General features: G+C 46.2%; 1 protein-coding gene and 1 non-coding gene across 2 annotated transcripts in view; one reads left to right on the top strand and one right to left on the bottom strand.

The window, feature by feature from the left end:
• Nucleotides 1-17051, bottom strand: part of LOC148144639 (uncharacterized) — a 408822-nt gene that overhangs the window by 164480 nt on the left and 227291 nt on the right. The window lies entirely within an intron of this gene.
• Nucleotides 3062-3135, top strand: trnan-guu (transfer RNA asparagine (anticodon GUU)). The gene has a single exon. It is a non-coding gene; the product is annotated as a tRNA-Asn (tRNA).

The raw sequence follows: 17051 nt of genomic DNA, 5'->3' as shown, positions 1-17051 counted from the left end.
CCTGCTGATTTCCTCCTGCAATTTCTAGTTTTGTTTTGAACTGAAAGTTCATTTCATCTTTTGGGATGAAACACCTAAATATCTGCAAACACCGTGTGCAGATATTTAACCCTTTCGAATCACTGTGAAGTGATTGGATTCAAACAAACTCTGCGATGATTCACTCTTTCGCAGCTCCACAGGCAGACAGACCTGGGAAGTGAAGCTGTCAGTGTGGTTCTGCATTCGTGGGCCGAGTGGTTAATGCGATGGACTTGAAATCCATTGCGGTTTCCCCACGCAGGTGTGAACCCTGCCGACTACAAAATGACAAATGTCGTCGAAAAGAAAGGGAGCTTGCTCCCCGGGTTCTTCTTTAAGATTCAAATCAGTGGAGGGGGAAAGGTATTTCACTCACATTGGGACTGGTGGGAATCTGCAACTCACTGCCTGTTCGGGTGGAACAAGCAGATGCCCGCAGAGCTTCCTTTGAGGCTGAGTCAAGTGTTTGGTAATGAGATTAGAACAGTGAGAGGCTTGAAATCGTGATCGAAATGAAGCAGGCACCTGAGGACAAGGGTGTTTCCTTTGCCAGTGAAAGATACTGCTTCACAAAGTTGGGCCTGTGGAAGGGAATCAGTGACGGTGATTATCTTTGGTTGTTCACCTTGTGAAGGTTCCCATTGCTGCGCATGTCCGTGTTAACGTCAGAAACTCTGCAGCATGGTGGCGTTAGATACGCACAGGGCCCGGGCGCAATGGATGACGGATCGGACTCCACCTACCTGTTTGAAATGCAGCTCACAGCTTCTTCACACACCCCAATTAATCTTTCTCATTGTCCTGAAGCCGGCATACGGTTTGAAGTCCCGATCTGCGGGAATGGGAATCTTTTCACTGTCTCGCGTCAGTCAATGTCCCCGAGAACATCGGAGTCAAGTCACAGCGCTGTCAGATGAGGGGAAGCTGAAATAGCCCCACACGCTGCTCACGGCCACATTTTACTTTCCCCAACTCACCGCCTCAACCACTGCGGCTCCTGGGAGTGGAAAGGAAACAATCACCAAAACCCAGTCTTAGCTTTGTGAATCTTCAGAAAATCAGCAAACGTTCATCCCTTCGGATTTTCTATCCTGGGCTGACAGGGATGGGTTTTGTCACTCTTTTGTAGGATATTGCAAGTGGATGTTTTGCAGAAAAGCACCACAATGCAATCTGATTAATCAGGTCCTGGATGTTTTCGGTCTTTGAATGAAAGGGTTGTGCTCCAGAACTTTGTTGTTCACAGTTTATAATACTTATCTTCCCAGTCCACTGTATCACTTATCGAAAATGTTTAATTTGCGTCTTGTAATCCTTTCACTGTCTGCTAATGAGGAAAGCGTTTCCGTGTTTTACCTAAATTATCTTGACCTTGCATACCTCAAGCCTCAAGCTAATTTCACGAGAAACCTTCTCCAGTTCAAAAGCCAACTGTTAATGATGGCTCTGTTTCTTGTCACGTATCCAATTTCAGATCGATGTTGTTAATGTCCCTTTTATTCCTTCAGATCCAGGTTTCGCTCACAGGGCGAGAACAGAACTGTCACCAAATACATTTACCAATCTACGTTCATCCTACCGATTGTATTAGCATCATCAACACTTCTCATCAAAATAATTCGAGAGACTTTCATCACAATTTTCTGTGAACAGTTCTACATTAGCTTTGCTGAATGAACCCCAAATTTCTTGAAGTGGCTCCTTATTTTAGGCCCTGATTATTAATCTCTCTACGCATGGGAATGGATCCTTCCCACCCGCTCTATCCCTCATCAATGTGTGTAGTTCAGTTCGATCTCCCATCAGCCTCCTCTGTCCTGATCAAATCCAGGGAAACAGGATACGTTGGGGCTATGGCGCGGACAGGACAAGCCCAATACTCACCTTTCCTGTTAGAACCATTCCATGAGAAATTTTAGACCACAACTTTGGGCGCTTAGCTGTGGCCGAACACTTAAGGTGTTGGCGTAGAGATGCTTTGGGGCTCCCCCGCCCAGGCTGGTAACCTGCTGACTATGCTTTCTTCGCTGGCGATTTTAAATGACTTCCTGTTGGTTGCACTATCGCTCAAACTTCACAAAACCCGGCTCAATAAAGCCACGTTTTCTTATGTCTGGGAATTGATTGCCATGCAGGAACCTCGGGTTCTGAACAAACAACGTACCAGCCTCACAACGTCAGCTCTGTTTACCTTTCCACAGATGCTGCTCGACCTGTTGGCTTTCTGCAGTATTCTCTGTGTTTATTCGGCACAAGTGCTGCTTTTCATTCAAGAACTTCAATCTCTGTCCTCTGGTAACTGACTCTGGTCAGTGGCAATTGGTTCTTCTGATCATTAATCTGCCCATTCCCACCGCTTCTTCTCCCATCATTACCAACAGCCCCAGGAAATCTCCAGTTAACCTTCTTTGCTCCAAAGCGAACATTCCCAACCTTGGGAATGTCTCTCCAAAATGGAAATTCCTCATCCCTGGACATGACGCAAGGTGTATAATTGGGAAGAGATTTTGGCAAAATATTGTCAGTTAGGAAATGGAAAAATGTTCATGAAGCAAAACAGAAATCCCAGTCTCCAGCTTTGTGAATCTTTTGAAACTCTTTGGGAAGCGGATTTAGAGGAGAATGAAAGATGAACTGTCCGACTGAGTAGAGACAGTCCAGACAGCGTCCCCTTGTGGAAGAGGCCGGGAGATTGACTCTGAGGTCCTCGGGACATGAACTGATCTGAGACATTGAAAGAATTGTCATTCCTGCACATCAGGAATTCAAACCCCTTCTCGCCTCCGAGCCAATGAGAGAAATCGGGAACAGGCAAAACACTGAAAGGCTCGAAGGGCGACGGCCCCGGAGTAAGAAAGCTAGTTCCTACTGACATGGATGTGTCTGCAGACTGTCCCCGGTGTCTCCACAATAAATCTCCCAGGCTTTATTATGGAAAAGTAAAACTGATAGATGACAATTGTAATTCTAGGCGTGGAGGCTGAATTATGAATTCACTAATAGCCTCCCCTAAGCGATGGCGCAGGCCCCGTTGTCGCCTGTCTCTGTGGCGCAATTGGTCAGCGCGTTCGGCTGTTAACTGAAAGGTTGGTGGTTCGAGCCCACCCAGGGGCGGTGTGTACGCTGTTCTTTCTTGGTTTCAAAGCTGTGCGCTTTTGATGGGGTCAGGAAAATGTTCCCCAAACGGAAATCTTCTCCACAAAGGGTTTTTGAATTGAATTAATGTCGAATGTCAGGGACTGCGGATGCGGAGAAGCCGCGACAAAAAGAGAAACTCGGCAGGTTTGACAGTACCTGTCGGAGAAAACAGAATTCTGAAATGTTGTATCTGATTCTCTTTCCACGGATGTTGCCTGACCTGCTGATTTCCTCCTGCAATTTCTAGTTTTGTTTTGAACTGAAAGTTCATTTCATCTTTTGGGATGAAACACCTAAATATCTGCAAACACCGTGTGCAGATATTTAACCCTTTCGAATCACTGTGAAGTGATTGGATTCAAACAAACTCTGCGATGATTCACTCTTTCGCAGCTCCACAGGCAGACAGACCTGGGAAGTGAAGCTGTCAGTGTGGTTCTGCATTCGTGGGCCGAGTGGTTAATGCGATGGACTTGAAATCCATTGCGGTTTCCCCACGCAGGTGTGAACCCTGCCGACTACAAAATGACAAATGTCGTCGAAAAGAAAGGGAGCTTGCTCCCCGGGTTCTTCTTTTAGATTCAAATCAGTGGAGGGGGAAAGGTATTTCACTCACATTGGGACTGGTGGGAATCTGCAACTCACTGCCTGTTCGGGTGGAACAAGCAGATACCCGCAGAGCTTCCTTTGAGGCTGAGTCAAGTGTTTGATAATGAGATTAGAACAGTGAGAGGCTTGAAATCGTGATCGAAATGAAGCAGGCACCTGAGGACAAGGGTGTTTCCTTTGCCAGTGAAAGATACTGCTTCACAAAGTTGGGCCTGTGGAAGGGAATCAGTGACGGTGATTATCTTTGGTTGTTCACCTTGTGAAGGTTCCCATTGCTGCGCATGTCCGTGTTAACGTCAGAAACTCTGCAGCATGGTGGCGTTAGATACGCACAGGGCCCGGGCGAAATGGAGACGGATCTGACTCCACCTACCTGTTTGAAATGCAGCTCACAGCTTCTTCACACACCCCAATTAATCTTTCTCATTGTCCTGAAGCCGGCATACGGTTTGAAGTCCCGATCTGCGGGAATGGGAATCTTTTCACTGTCTCGCGTCAGTCAATGTCCCCGAGAACATCGGAGTCAAGTCACAGCGCTGTCAGATGAGGGGAAGCTGAAATAGCCCCACACGCTGCTCACGGCCACATTTTACTTTCCCCAACTCACCGCCTCAACCACTGCGGCTCCTGGGAGTGGAAAGGAAACAATCACCAAAACCCAGTCTTAGCTTTGTGAATCTTCAGAAAATCAGCAAACGTTCATCCCTTCGGATTTTCTATCCTGGGCTGACAGGGATGGGTTTTGTCACTCTTTTGTAGGATATTGCAAGTGGATGTTTTGCAGAAAAGCACCACAATGCAATCTGATTAATCAGGTCCTGGATGTTTTCGGTCTTTGAATGAAAGGGTTGTGCTCCAGAACTTTGTTGTTCACAGTTTATAATACTTATCTTCCCAGTCCACTGTATCACTTATCGAAAATGTTTAATTTGCGTCTTGTAATCCTTTCACTGTCTGCTAATGAGGAAAGCGTTTCCGTGTTTTACCTAAATTATCTTGACCTTGCATACCTCAAGCCTCAAGCTAATTTCACGAGAAACCTTCTCCAGTTCAAAAGCCAACTGTTAATGATGGCTCTGTTTCTTGTCACGTATCCAATTTCAGATCGATGTTGTTAATGTCCCTTTTATTCCTTCAGATCCAGATTTCGCTCACAGGGCGAGAACAGAACTGTCACCAAATACATTTACCAATCTACGTTCATCCTACCGATTGTATTAGCATCATCAACACTTCTCATCAAAATAATTCGAGAGACTTTCATCACAATTTTCTGTGAACAGTTCTACATTAGCTTTGCTGAATGAACCCCAAATTTCTTGAAGTGGCTCCTTATTTTAGGCCCTGATTATTAATCTCTCTACGCATGGGAATGGATCCTTCCCACCCGCTCTATCCCTCATCAATGTGTGTAGTTCAGTTCGATCTCCCATCAGCCTCCTCTGTCCTGATCAAATCCAGGGAAACAGGATACGTTGGGGCTATGGCGCGGACAGGACAAGCCCAATACTCACCTTTCCTGTTAGAACCATTCCATGAGAAATTTTAGACCACAACTTTGGGCGCTTAGCTGTGGCCGAACACTTAAGGTGTTGGCGTAGAGATGCTTTGGGGCTCCCCCGCCCAGGCTGGTAACCTGCTGACTATGCTTTCTTCGCTGGCGATTTTAAATGACTTCCTGTTGGTTGCACTATCGCTCAAACTTCACAAAACCCGGCTCAATAAAGCCACGTTTTCTTATGTCTGGGAATTGATTGCCATGCAGGAACCTCGGGTTCTGAACAAACAACGTACCAGCCTCACAACGTCAGCTCTGTTTACCTTTCCACAGATGCTGCTCGACCTGTTGGCTTTCTGCAGTATTCTCTGTGTTTATTCGGCACAAGTGCTGCTTTTCATTCAAGAACTTCAATCTCTGTCCTCTGGTAACTGACTCTGGTCAGTGGCAATTGGTTCTTCTGATCATTAATCTGCCCATTCCCACCGCTTCTTCTCCCATCATTACCAACAGCCCCAGGAAATCTCCAGTTAACCTTCTTTGCTCCAAAGCGAACATTCCCAACCTTGGGAATGTCTCTCCAAAATGGAAATTCCTCATCCCTGGACATGACGCAAGGTGTATAATTGGGAAGAGATTTTGGCAAAATATTGTCAGTTAGGAAATGGAAAAATGTTCATGAAGCAAAACAGAAATCCCAGTCTCCAGCTTTGTGAATCTTTTGAAACTCTTTGGGAAGCGGATTTAGAGGAGAATGAAAGATGAACTGTCCGACTGAGTAGAGACAGTCCAGACAGCGTCCCCTTGTGGAAGAGGCCGGGAGATTGACTCTGAGGTTCTCGGGACATGAACTGATCTGAGACATTGAAAGAATTGTCATTCCTGCACATCAGGAATTCAAACCCCTTCTCGCCTCCGAGCCAATGAGAGAAATCGGGAACAGGCAAAACACTGAAAGGCTCGAAGGGTGACGGCCCGGAGTAAGAAAGCTAGTTCCTCCTGACATGGATGTGTCTGCAGACTGTCCCCGGTGTCTCCACAATAAATCTCCCAGGCTTTATAATGGAAAAGTAAAACTGATAGATGACAATTGTAATTCTAGGCGTGGAGGCTGAATTATGAATTCACTAATAGCCTCCCCTAAGCGATTGCGCAGCCCATGTCATCGCCTGTCTCTGTGGCGCAATTGGTCAGCGCGTTAGGCTGTTAACCGGAAGGTTGGTGGTTTGAGCCCACCCAGAGGCGATGAGCTTCTGGTTGCCTGTCACTTTAACACGCCACCCTGTTCCCTGGCCCACATCTCTGTCTCAAGCATGCAGCAGTGCTCCAGCAAAGCTCCGCTCCAGATGGAAGACCAGCGCCTCATTTTCCGTTTGGAATCCTCCAGTCTTCAAGATCGAGTTCAATATTATTTGGACCCGAACTCCCGCATGCCCTTGATCCCTACCACACCCACACGAGGCCTTGTTATCACATCGTCTGCTGTTACACACGACTTATTGTTAGCCAGGAATAGTCTCCATGAACAGTTAGTCACCCTCCGACACAGATCGTTATTCTCTCCTTTGTCCCTCCAATGTTCTCCGTCTGAACTCGTGGCAAAGAGAGCAATGTGGACTGATATCCCTGAGCCAGCTCTTTGTCCCATCTCCAGGAACCGGGTTCTCTCCACTGGCGGATAATTAAACCACTTTGTTGTTGCGTTGACGTGAGGAGATTGTATAAATATAAACTTTTCTAAATCCCCACCTTCCGTTGATTGAACTGTGAGTTCACTCTGATTCACTACACGTGTCACAGCGCAATTTGAGGCCCACATTAGCTCTGCTGGTTCTACACAGCAAGTAAATGAGAGTCTTTATTCGTATCATTCTCTTGCCTTCGCCCTGTAAATCTCCACATTGTTACTTTGGACATGACCACCGAATTCCCTTTTGTGTTCTTGAATCTGCCTCCTTGTCACGGTCAGACAGGGACAAGAAAGTGTTCTTCCTAATGTCACTTTTACTTTTTTTTCCAAATGCCTTGAAATCTCTGCCAATTTTTTGGGAAATTGAAAGGATTCTCATTCCTGCACATGAGGCTGAATTGATTTAATTTCTAACGTAAAGGACTGCGGATGCTGAGAATCAGAGACACAAAGAGGAGCTGCTGGAGGAACTCAGCCGGTTTGGCAGTACCTGTGGGAGAAAACAGAGTTCTGAAATATTGTCTCTGATTCTCTTTCCACCGATGGTGCCTGACCTGCTGAGTTGCTCCTGCAATTTCTGTTTTTGCTTTTAACTGAAAGTTTATTGCATCTTTCGTGATGAAACAACCAGACTCGCCATGTGCAGATATGTAACCCTTTCGAAACCTGTGAAGTGATTGTATTCAAACAAATCCAGCAATAACTCACTCTTTCTCAGCTCCACAGGCAGGGAGACCTGGAAAATGAAGCTGTCAGTGTGGTTCTTTATTCGTGGGTCGAGTGGTTAATACGATGGATTTGAGATCGATGCGGTTTCCCCACGCAGGTGTGAACCTTGCCGACTACAGTTGAGAAATGTCGTCAAAAAGAAAGGAAGACTGTTCCCCGGTTTCTTCTTTAAGATTCACATCAGTGGAGGGGTTGGAAATCTGCAACCCATTGCCTGTCAGGGTGGAACAAGCAGATACCCACAGAGCTACTTTTGAGGCTATGAGCCAAGTGTTTGGAAATGAGACGAGAACAGTGAGGGGCGTGAAGTCGTGATCGAAATGAAGCAGGCACCTGAGGACGAATGTGTTTTATTTGCCAGTGAAAGATACTGCTTCACCAAGTTGGGACAATGGAAGGGAAGCAGTGACGGTGATTATCTTTGGCTGTTCCTCTTGTGAATGTTCCCATTGCTGCGCATGTCCGTGTTAACGTCAGAACTCTGCAGCATGGTGGCGTCAGGTACGCTCAGTGCCAGGGGCGCAATGGATGACGCATCTGACTCCACCTACCTGTTTGAAATGCAGCTCACAGCTTCTTCACACACTCCAATTAATCTTTCTCATTGTCCTGAAGCCGGCATTCGGTTTGAATTCCTGATTTGCGGGAATGTGAATCTTTTCACTGTCTTGCGTCAGTAAGTGTCCCTGAGAACATCAGAGTCACGTCACAGCGCTGTCAGAGGAGGGGAAGCTGAAATCGCCCCACACGCTGCTCATGGACATACTTCACTTTCTCCAACTCACCTCGCCAACCACTGCGGCTCCTGGGAGTGGAAAGGGAACAAATACCAAAACCCAGTCTCAGCTTTGTAAATCTTCAGGAAATAAGAAATCTGTTCATCCTGTTGGATCTTCCATCCTGGCCTGACAGCGTTGATTTTAAATGGCTGTCCAGTCAGTGCCGATTCGTTTTGGCTGAAAAAAATCTTCCTTATCTCATCCCAGCATTTCTTGCCACAGAGAACTGTGCAGCAGAGTTCATGTATATATTTCCTTGTATGGTATTTTGTAAATAACATTCGTTTGCGGGTTGTTTGTATAGGCTATTCCAGGTTCATTCGCCGCTGTTTAAGTGTGTTGGTAGGTTTGTGGGCTACCATGATGCTGAGAGCGTTGGGTTGTCTGGACATCATTTCCCAGATGTCTTTTATGTAAAGTAATGTGGCTAGGGTTTCTGCACACGTTATGTCTGCTTGTGTCAGTTTGTTGATGTGAAATCGACACACTGGGTTTATTGGGTAGGCAAAAGTGCGGATTGCAGATGCTGGAAACCAGAGTTTAGATCAGAGTGGTGCTGGAAAAGCACAGCAGGTCAGACAGCTTCCGAGGAGCAGGAAAATCGACTTTTCGGGCAAAAGCCCTTCATCCTGAATGGAAGCAGGACGCCTCCAGGGCGGAGAGATAAATTGGGGGGTGGGGGTGTGCTGGGCCGAAGGTAGCAAAGAGTACAATAGGTGAATGGGGGTGGGGATGGAGGTGACAGGTCAGAGAGGAGGGTGGAGCGGATAGGTGGGAAGGGAGATTGGCAGGTAGGACAGGTCATGAGGATAGCACTGTGCTGGAAGTTTGGAACTGAAGTAAGGTGTGGGGAGGGGAAATGAGGAAACTGGTGAAGTCTACATTAATGTTCTGGGTTTGAATTTATCTGAGGCGGAAGATGGGGCGTTCTTCCTCCAGGCATCGGGTGGGGAGGGAGCGGCGATGGAGGAGGCCCAGGACTTGCATGTCCTCGGCAGAGTGGGAGGGGGTGTTGAAATGTTGGGCCAGAGGGCGATGGGGTTGATTGTTGCGGTTGTCCTGGAAATATCCCCTCAAGCGCCGTGACTGGACTCTGCGAGGAGTCTCCAGCCTCCCCAATGTGGAGGAGACCGCATCGGGAGCAATGGATACAAGAAATGACATTGTTGGATGCACAGGTGAAAGCTTGCTGACGACCGCGGCCCAGGTTCGATTTCGGGGCAGGAAAGTAATTTTTAGGAGAGCTGACACGCGGAATCCGCATTTCCCTGGTGGTCTAGTGGTTAGGATTTGGCGCTCTCACCGCCGCTGCCCGGGTTCGATTCCCAGTCTGGGAAACCATTTTCAGGGGTGCAGGCTACCCATTCTTCTTAAATGCGCTGTGTAATTATTTATAGTCGTTCCTGGGTGCTGCAGTGTGTCGTGGCTCGTTGAAATAGTGTCCTGATTCAGATTTGTTTGTATGTGGAGGGATGATTGCTTCTGTAGTTAAGTACTTGGTTCGTGTGCGTTGTTTTCCTGTAGAGGCTGTTTTGAATTTACCATTGACTGTTTGCTCTACTGTGACATCCAGAAATGGCACTTTGTTGTTGTTCTCCTCTTTTGTGAATTTTATGTCAGCGAGGATATTGTTGATGGTGTTGTAGGTTTCCTCTAATTTGTTTCAGTTTTTGATGACAAAAGTGTCATCACTGTAGTGGACCCAAAGTTTGGGTGGATCGTTGGAAGGGCTGTTTGTTCGAGTCTCTGCATTATTGCTTCTGCGAGGAATCCTGATACTGGTGGTTTCATGGGTATTTCGTTGATTTGTTTGGAGGGCTTGTTACTGAATACGAAGTGGGTGGTTAAGGCACAGTTCCACGAGGTTGACAGTGTTTTCTTTGCTGATGAAGTTGGTGCTGTGTTTGCGTCTCTGGTTCTTCGAGTAGTGTCTTCAGTTTTCTTTGGCCAAGTTGATATTAATGGATGTGAACAGGGCTGTTATGTCAAAGGACAGCATTATTCCATACTCTTCTATCTTAGTGTCTTTGGTGTTCAGGAAGTCTTGGATGGAGTAAATGGAGTGGCGTGAATCTTCGACTTGGTGTTTTCAGTGGAGGCCTTTGACTCGTCTGTATACTGGTGTTCCAAATGGTGAGGCTTTGGGCCTGAGGGGGGCTCCTGGTTTGAAGAGGAGAACAACAACAAAGTACCATTCTTAGATGTCACAGTAGAGCGAACAGCAATGGGGAACTTCAAACTAGCGTCTACAGAAAAACAACACACACAAACCAAATACTTAACCACAGAAACAATCATCCCAACACCCACAAACGTTGCTGCAGCAGGACATTACTTCAACGAGCCACTACACACTGCAGCACAGAGAAACTACGAAGAGCAGAAGAGGAATACGTATATAGTGTATTTAAGGAGAACGGGTCCCCAATAAACCCAGTCCGCCGATTTCTCATTGATGCTTCCAAGCTGACTTTCAAAAATTCGGTTTGTCCCTCCATTCTTTCCTGTTTGTTTTTTGTGGGTTTTGAAAGCTTTCGCAATCCTCTGACTGAGTATTGGAGTTGGGAAGTTATGTTGTGGCTGTACAGGACATTGGTTAGACCACTTTTGGAATATTGTGTGCAATTCTGGTCTCCTATCAGAAGGATACTGTGAAATTTGAAAGGGTTCTGAAGCACCAGTGGGTCTACAAAGGGGAAGAGGCCCTTCTGCTGCCCTGAGTGTAGGAAGGCCTTCAGTGATTCCTCTGCCTGCTGCCGCACCAGTTGGTCCACACCGGGGAAGGCTGTTCTCCGGCCCCAAGTGCGAGATGGCCCTCAGCAGGTCTTCCCACCTACTGAGACACCAGTGGGTCCACACTGAGGAGAGGCCGTTCTTCTGCCCCGAGTGCAGGAAGGGCTTTGCTCTTTCCTCCGACCTGCTGGCCCATTGGTGAGTCCACATGGGGGAGTGGTCGTTCAGTTGCCCTAAGTGCAGGAAGTCCTTCAGCAATTCCTCAGCCCTGCTGAGGCACCAGTCCGTCCACACCGGGGAGAAGCCGTTCTCCTGCCCCGAGTGTGGGGAGGGCTTTATCCGCTCCTCCACACTGCGGAAGCATCAGCTGGTCCACACGGGGGCGGGGGGGGGGGGGGGGGGGGAGGCCATTCTGCTGACCTGAGTGCGGGAAGGCCTTCAGCAATTCCTCCACCCTGCTGAAACACCTGTGTGTCCTTCAGCAGTGGGAGGCCCTTCAGCTGGCCCGAGTGTGGGAAGAGGTTCATGTTTGCTTGCAACTTGCGGAAGCACCAGCGGGGGCACTGCTGCTCATTGAGCCAGGGACTGCACATCGTCAATGAAATGATCCAAATAAACCTCAGACCGCAAGACCATCGGAGCAGAAGTTAGGCCATTGGGCCCGTCGAGTCGACTCTGCCATTCGTTAGAGACAAGAATAGTGCAGATGAGATTAGCTACAGGAAATAGGCCATTTGTCCCAACAAGTCCACACAAACCCTCCGAAGAGTAACCCATCCACACCCATTTCCCTCTAACTAATGTACCTAACTCTATGGGCAATTAAGCATGGCCAATCAACATGACCTGCACATTTTTGGTTTATGTAAGAAGACAGGATCGCCCAGAGAAAACCCATGCAGACACTGGGAGATTGTGCAAACTCCTCACAGACAGCTATCGAAGGCTGGAATCAAACCTGGGTCCCGTGCGCTGTGAGGCTGCAGTGGTAACCACTGAGCCACTACATATTGCAACCCGAAGTTGCAAGCAGGAGGTTGGCAGAATACAGCCTCAGAATGAGGAGTAGTCAGCGTTTTGAGTATTAACCCTTCTTCAGGACTGAAACGTTAACTTCTCCATGAGAAACGATTTATGGGAATGATGCTGGGGGTTGTAGGGTTTGAGCTCCAGGGAGAGGCTGAATAGGCTGGAGCTGTTTTACCTGAAGCATCGGAGGCAGAGGAGTGACCTAATAGAAGTTACAAAATCATGAGGGGTATGGACAAGGTAATAGACAAGGTCTTTTCTCAGGAGTGGGGGAGTCCAGAACTAGAGGGCATAGGTTTAGGGTGAGAGGCGAAATATATTAAAGAGACAACGTCTTCATGCAGGGGCTGGTACATATATGAAATGAGCTGCCAGAATATATGGGTCAGGTGCTGTCAAATGGGACTAGATTAATTTGGGATATCAGGTCAGCATGGACAAGTTGGACTGAAGGGTCTGTTTCCATGCTGTACGTGTCTCTGACTACTGGTCCTGATGTAATTTTAAAATAGGGTCCAAGTAACTTTGAATAGTTCAATCTTATTGAGCTCACTTCCTGAAAAGTTTCAAATGAATCATCTGAGTGATACTGTTTAAACATGCTGAGTTGGACAAAGTATCCCATCAAGTTCAACACAAACCCAGAGTTGAAGAAGTCAGAAGTCAGAACACCAAGGGGACCAAACTGATCACAATATTCCAGGTGCAACCTTATCAACGTCCTGTATAACTACAACATAACTTGCCAACATCTATACTCAATTCCCTAATTGATGAAGGCCAGTGTGCTGAAACCTTTCTTCACTGCCTTGTGTACCAATGTAATCAGAGATATAGGACCTACTTTAAACTGATCCACAATCCAGCTACTGGGAGCCCAGAAACAGAGTAGTGCTGCGTGAGTGTGCTGGGCACATAACCCAGAGGTCGATGGGTAAAAACCATGTGATGCTATTGTCAAATGTCTCCGTAAGCTGCTTTCATTTACAATGGTGCTCTGTTCTGTATGTTGCCTTTGCATCTGCTTCCCAAAGCTTCTTCAGTGGAGGAGTGGCAGCTGGAGCCCAGGAGTTCAACGACCCGCCGGAGCTTGAGGAAGGTCCAAGCTCCAAGAAGCGGGGGGTCCGGCTGGAGGCTGGATTTGCTCAAGGCTTGTATTTTTAACTCATTTAAATGGTACCTACTGTATGGGGCTATGGTTTACATTAAAACCGGAGGATCATATCAGAGTGTTTATATTGAGCAGCGGTAGTTGGTAAAATACACTTCCTGGAGGAGCACCTTCTATGATGCTGCATTTCTTGCTTTGTGCCCTTCCCCCATTTCTTATCTCCCAGCTTGGTTTTATGTTTTTTTGGTTAAATTTAATTTCATATTAATCAGACTGGATATTGACTGTGTGCTATTAATTTGCTTCTTCGAATATTGAAAGTCAAAATTAATGGTGTAATTTCATTTCTGATGTCAGAGTTTGACATTGAATGTGCAGATGTGAATACCAGTAAGTTGTGAAAATACATCAAGAACTTGTGGTTTTTAACAAAAAGAGCAGTTCACTGATATTCATGGCATTGTCTTATTTGGGAGTGATGATTCAAATCTGACCAGCAAACCGTTTCATGCAGTCACCCAATTTAGTTAAAATTTTCATTAATTTAATTAAAGAAAAGAACTCTGGCAGGCTAAGATTTATGCAATCTATTTATAAGATGATGTCCATTGCTTGCAATATGGTCTCATCCACATTGGGGAAACTGGACGCCAACTCGCGGAACGTTTCAGGGAACAGCTCTGGGACACTAAAACTAAACGACCGACGCCCTGTGGCTGAACGCTTTAACTCGCTCTCCCATTCCGCCAAGGACATGCAAGTCCTGGGCTGCCTCCACTGCCAAACTCTTGCTAACCAACGCTTGTAAGAAAAACACCTCACCTTCTGACTTGGGACACTCCAACCACATGGTATAAATGTAGATTTCATCAGTTTCCTCATTTCCTCTCCCCCACCTTGTCCCAGATCCAACCTTCCAATTCGACACCAACCTCTTGACCTGTCATACCTGTCCACCTTGCTTCTCACCTATTTGCTCCACCCTCATCTCTGACCTATTACCATCAATCCCTACCTCCATCTACCTATTGCATTCCCAGCTGCCATTCATCCAGCCCCACTTCCTTCCCATTTACCTCTCAGCCCCCTTGGGCCACCCTTTATTCCTGATGAAGAGCTTATGCTCTAAACCAAGACTGTTATGAAACAACATTCTCAACAAATAGGAAATAGTTCCCAAGTCAGATTTCATTCCCTCTTCTGTTTCCCAGTTCTTTCAGAAATAAGAAATATCTTTTTCTTCCACTAGAAAGTGATCTTCCACTTTGCGCTGTCTGAAGTGATATGCCACATTATTACTTCAGCCACCTTTTAAGAATCCTTTCAACCTGTTTTTCTAACAATTGTGGAGGTGACCAAAAGCAAACATTTCACTCCTCCTCAATGCCCCATTTCTCCTCCTATGAGCCACTTTGTCATGTTGTCTATGTTACAAGCAGCCGAGTGCACTTGGTTTCTGAATTGAAATTTGGCCATTGAAGTGATCAGAATTAATATTTATCGATGGATAGCTGTGTCTGCACTAACTGTAATTATCCACCAATACGATGTCGTTTGTTCCACCAAAACTGGAAACAATGATCTGTGTTTATATTGCAGTCGGATGTAGAAAATCATCCCAGCGATCTTCACGTTATTATAGTTTACTGTGGCCATAACAGCATTGCGTGGCAGTTTGATGTGACTAAAACTTGGATGGAAAGAATGTAGATTGATGAGAAGGCAAAATGGCAGTGTCTCTGGCCACAATCGATCAGTCTGGCTTGATTATATGAGTGGCGGCTGTTCAAGAGCAACTTCCACTCCATCACTTCAACCAGCAAGAGGAGATAAGTGTGAACACAACATTCCAACTGTGACATATACGCATTGCTTCGATGTTATTGATCAAAATCCTGGAACTCGCTCCTGAACCTTTATTATAGACCACATCATATTTGTGAAGTAATTTAAGAGGTAGCTCACCACCACTTTATCAAGGACGGTTTGGGAAGACTTGCTGGCAGAGCCAATGATATGCACATGATATTGGAAACAGTCTAATCGTATGGATAGATGATTGGCTAACCAATGATACAGGAGGGATAAGGGGCATGTTCAGGATCGCAACTTACAACTAGCAACGTTCCACAGGGATCAGTGCAGGGGCACAAAATTATTTCCTATATTTATATGAATTACTTGGATAAGTAAAGTGAATGTACTATTGCCAAGACTGCAGTTGATTAGAATGCAGGTGGTAAGGATGACATGAACTCTTCATCCAAGTTCAGTGAGTAATAGGGAAGGCAAAAGGGAGATTGGCCTTTAAATGGAGTACAAAAGTAAGGAGGTTATAGTGAACCTCCGCCTGGAGGTTTTGATTGAAAGTGCAGTGAAGATTCAACCAGCTGACAGTGGATCTGAATCACATGTAGATCAGACCAGGTTTGGACAGCAGGAAACCAGATAAGTTTTTACAACAAACCACAACGATTTCATCATTTGACTCTTAATTCCAGATTTATATTGAATTCAGATTCCAACATCTGCCGTGGCAGGTTTTGAACCCAAGTCCCATGAACATTACCTGGGTGAATGGTCTGGTGACAATAAAGTGGCCATCGCCTGCCCTGAACACATTGGCATATTGTGTTCAGAGGTAACAAAGGAGCAAGAGGTTTCAGCAGCTGCTAAGTTGTTGATATTACACAAGGGAACATCAGCACTCTCAGTAATGGCACATACTGAAGCCAGGGCCCTGTATCAGAGGTAAGGGCTCGGGATCCACAAGAAATAGGAACAGCAATACGCCATTCAGCCTCTTGAACCTGCTCCTCCATTCAGTAGGATCGTGGCTGATCTGGCATTCCCCACATCCACTTTCCTGCCCTTTCCCTGGAACTGTTCATCCCCCGACTGATCACGAATCTATCGATCCTAGTTTTAAATGTGACAAGAAGGATGTCAACAGAGTTACTGGGGTTGGGGGAGGGGCGGGGGGTGCTCAGGTCGAACTTGGGGACTAAAACAATGGCTTCACACTTCACAATATTTAACTAAGGGAATGTTTATGGTTATCCAATGCTGGAAATTGGGCAGGCATTCAGATGAAATTATTGGTAAATTATGAATGACAGAGCAGTCGGGAGAGAAGTGGTGTTCAGGCACAGTTGGATATCATCAGTATAGATGCCAACACCAGCTGCTACGGTTAAATGAATAAGAACGGAAGACGCTAAAAGCAGACCCTCCCAGAGGATACAGCGATGTTGGAGAGGGTCAGTACTGTCATTAACCCTGATCAAGGCTGTCCGCAGGTCGACGAGGGAATGTTCATCCCTATCACCGTTACAAAGGATGTCAAATATGACCTTGATAAGAACTGTTTCAGGGGTAGAAACCAGACTCGAGGGCTTTAAACACAGAATTCTGGAAAAGCTGGGAATGGCTTATTCAACAATGTTACATCCAAACCAACACTTCCATTGGTGCGATAATTATAGAAGTGTTTTGGTTTTTATTTAGATGATTCTCAGCATTACTGAGTAAGAAGCAACAAAATTAACACAAGAAATATTGCAATTGCTACAATATGCCTGCTCCCAATAGGAGGTCACCTGGTGTTCACTTAACTGTCTACAAGGCGCAATATTGGAAAGGAATTATCCAGTTCATAGCTATAAGAGGGGAGACACAGACTGCTTGACACAAAGGGCGGGAGTAGGCCACTCG

The sequence above is a fragment of the Chiloscyllium plagiosum genome, unplaced genomic scaffold (genome assembly GCF_037043375.1).
Source record: "Chiloscyllium plagiosum isolate Xiang-an unplaced genomic scaffold, Cpla_swu_hap1 HiC_scaffold_27, whole genome shotgun sequence".
Lineage (NCBI taxonomy): Eukaryota > Metazoa > Chordata > Chondrichthyes > Orectolobiformes > Hemiscylliidae > Chiloscyllium > Chiloscyllium plagiosum.
The sequence above is the reverse complement of the archived record's forward strand: the minus strand, read 5'-3'. Positions and strand labels throughout refer to the sequence as shown.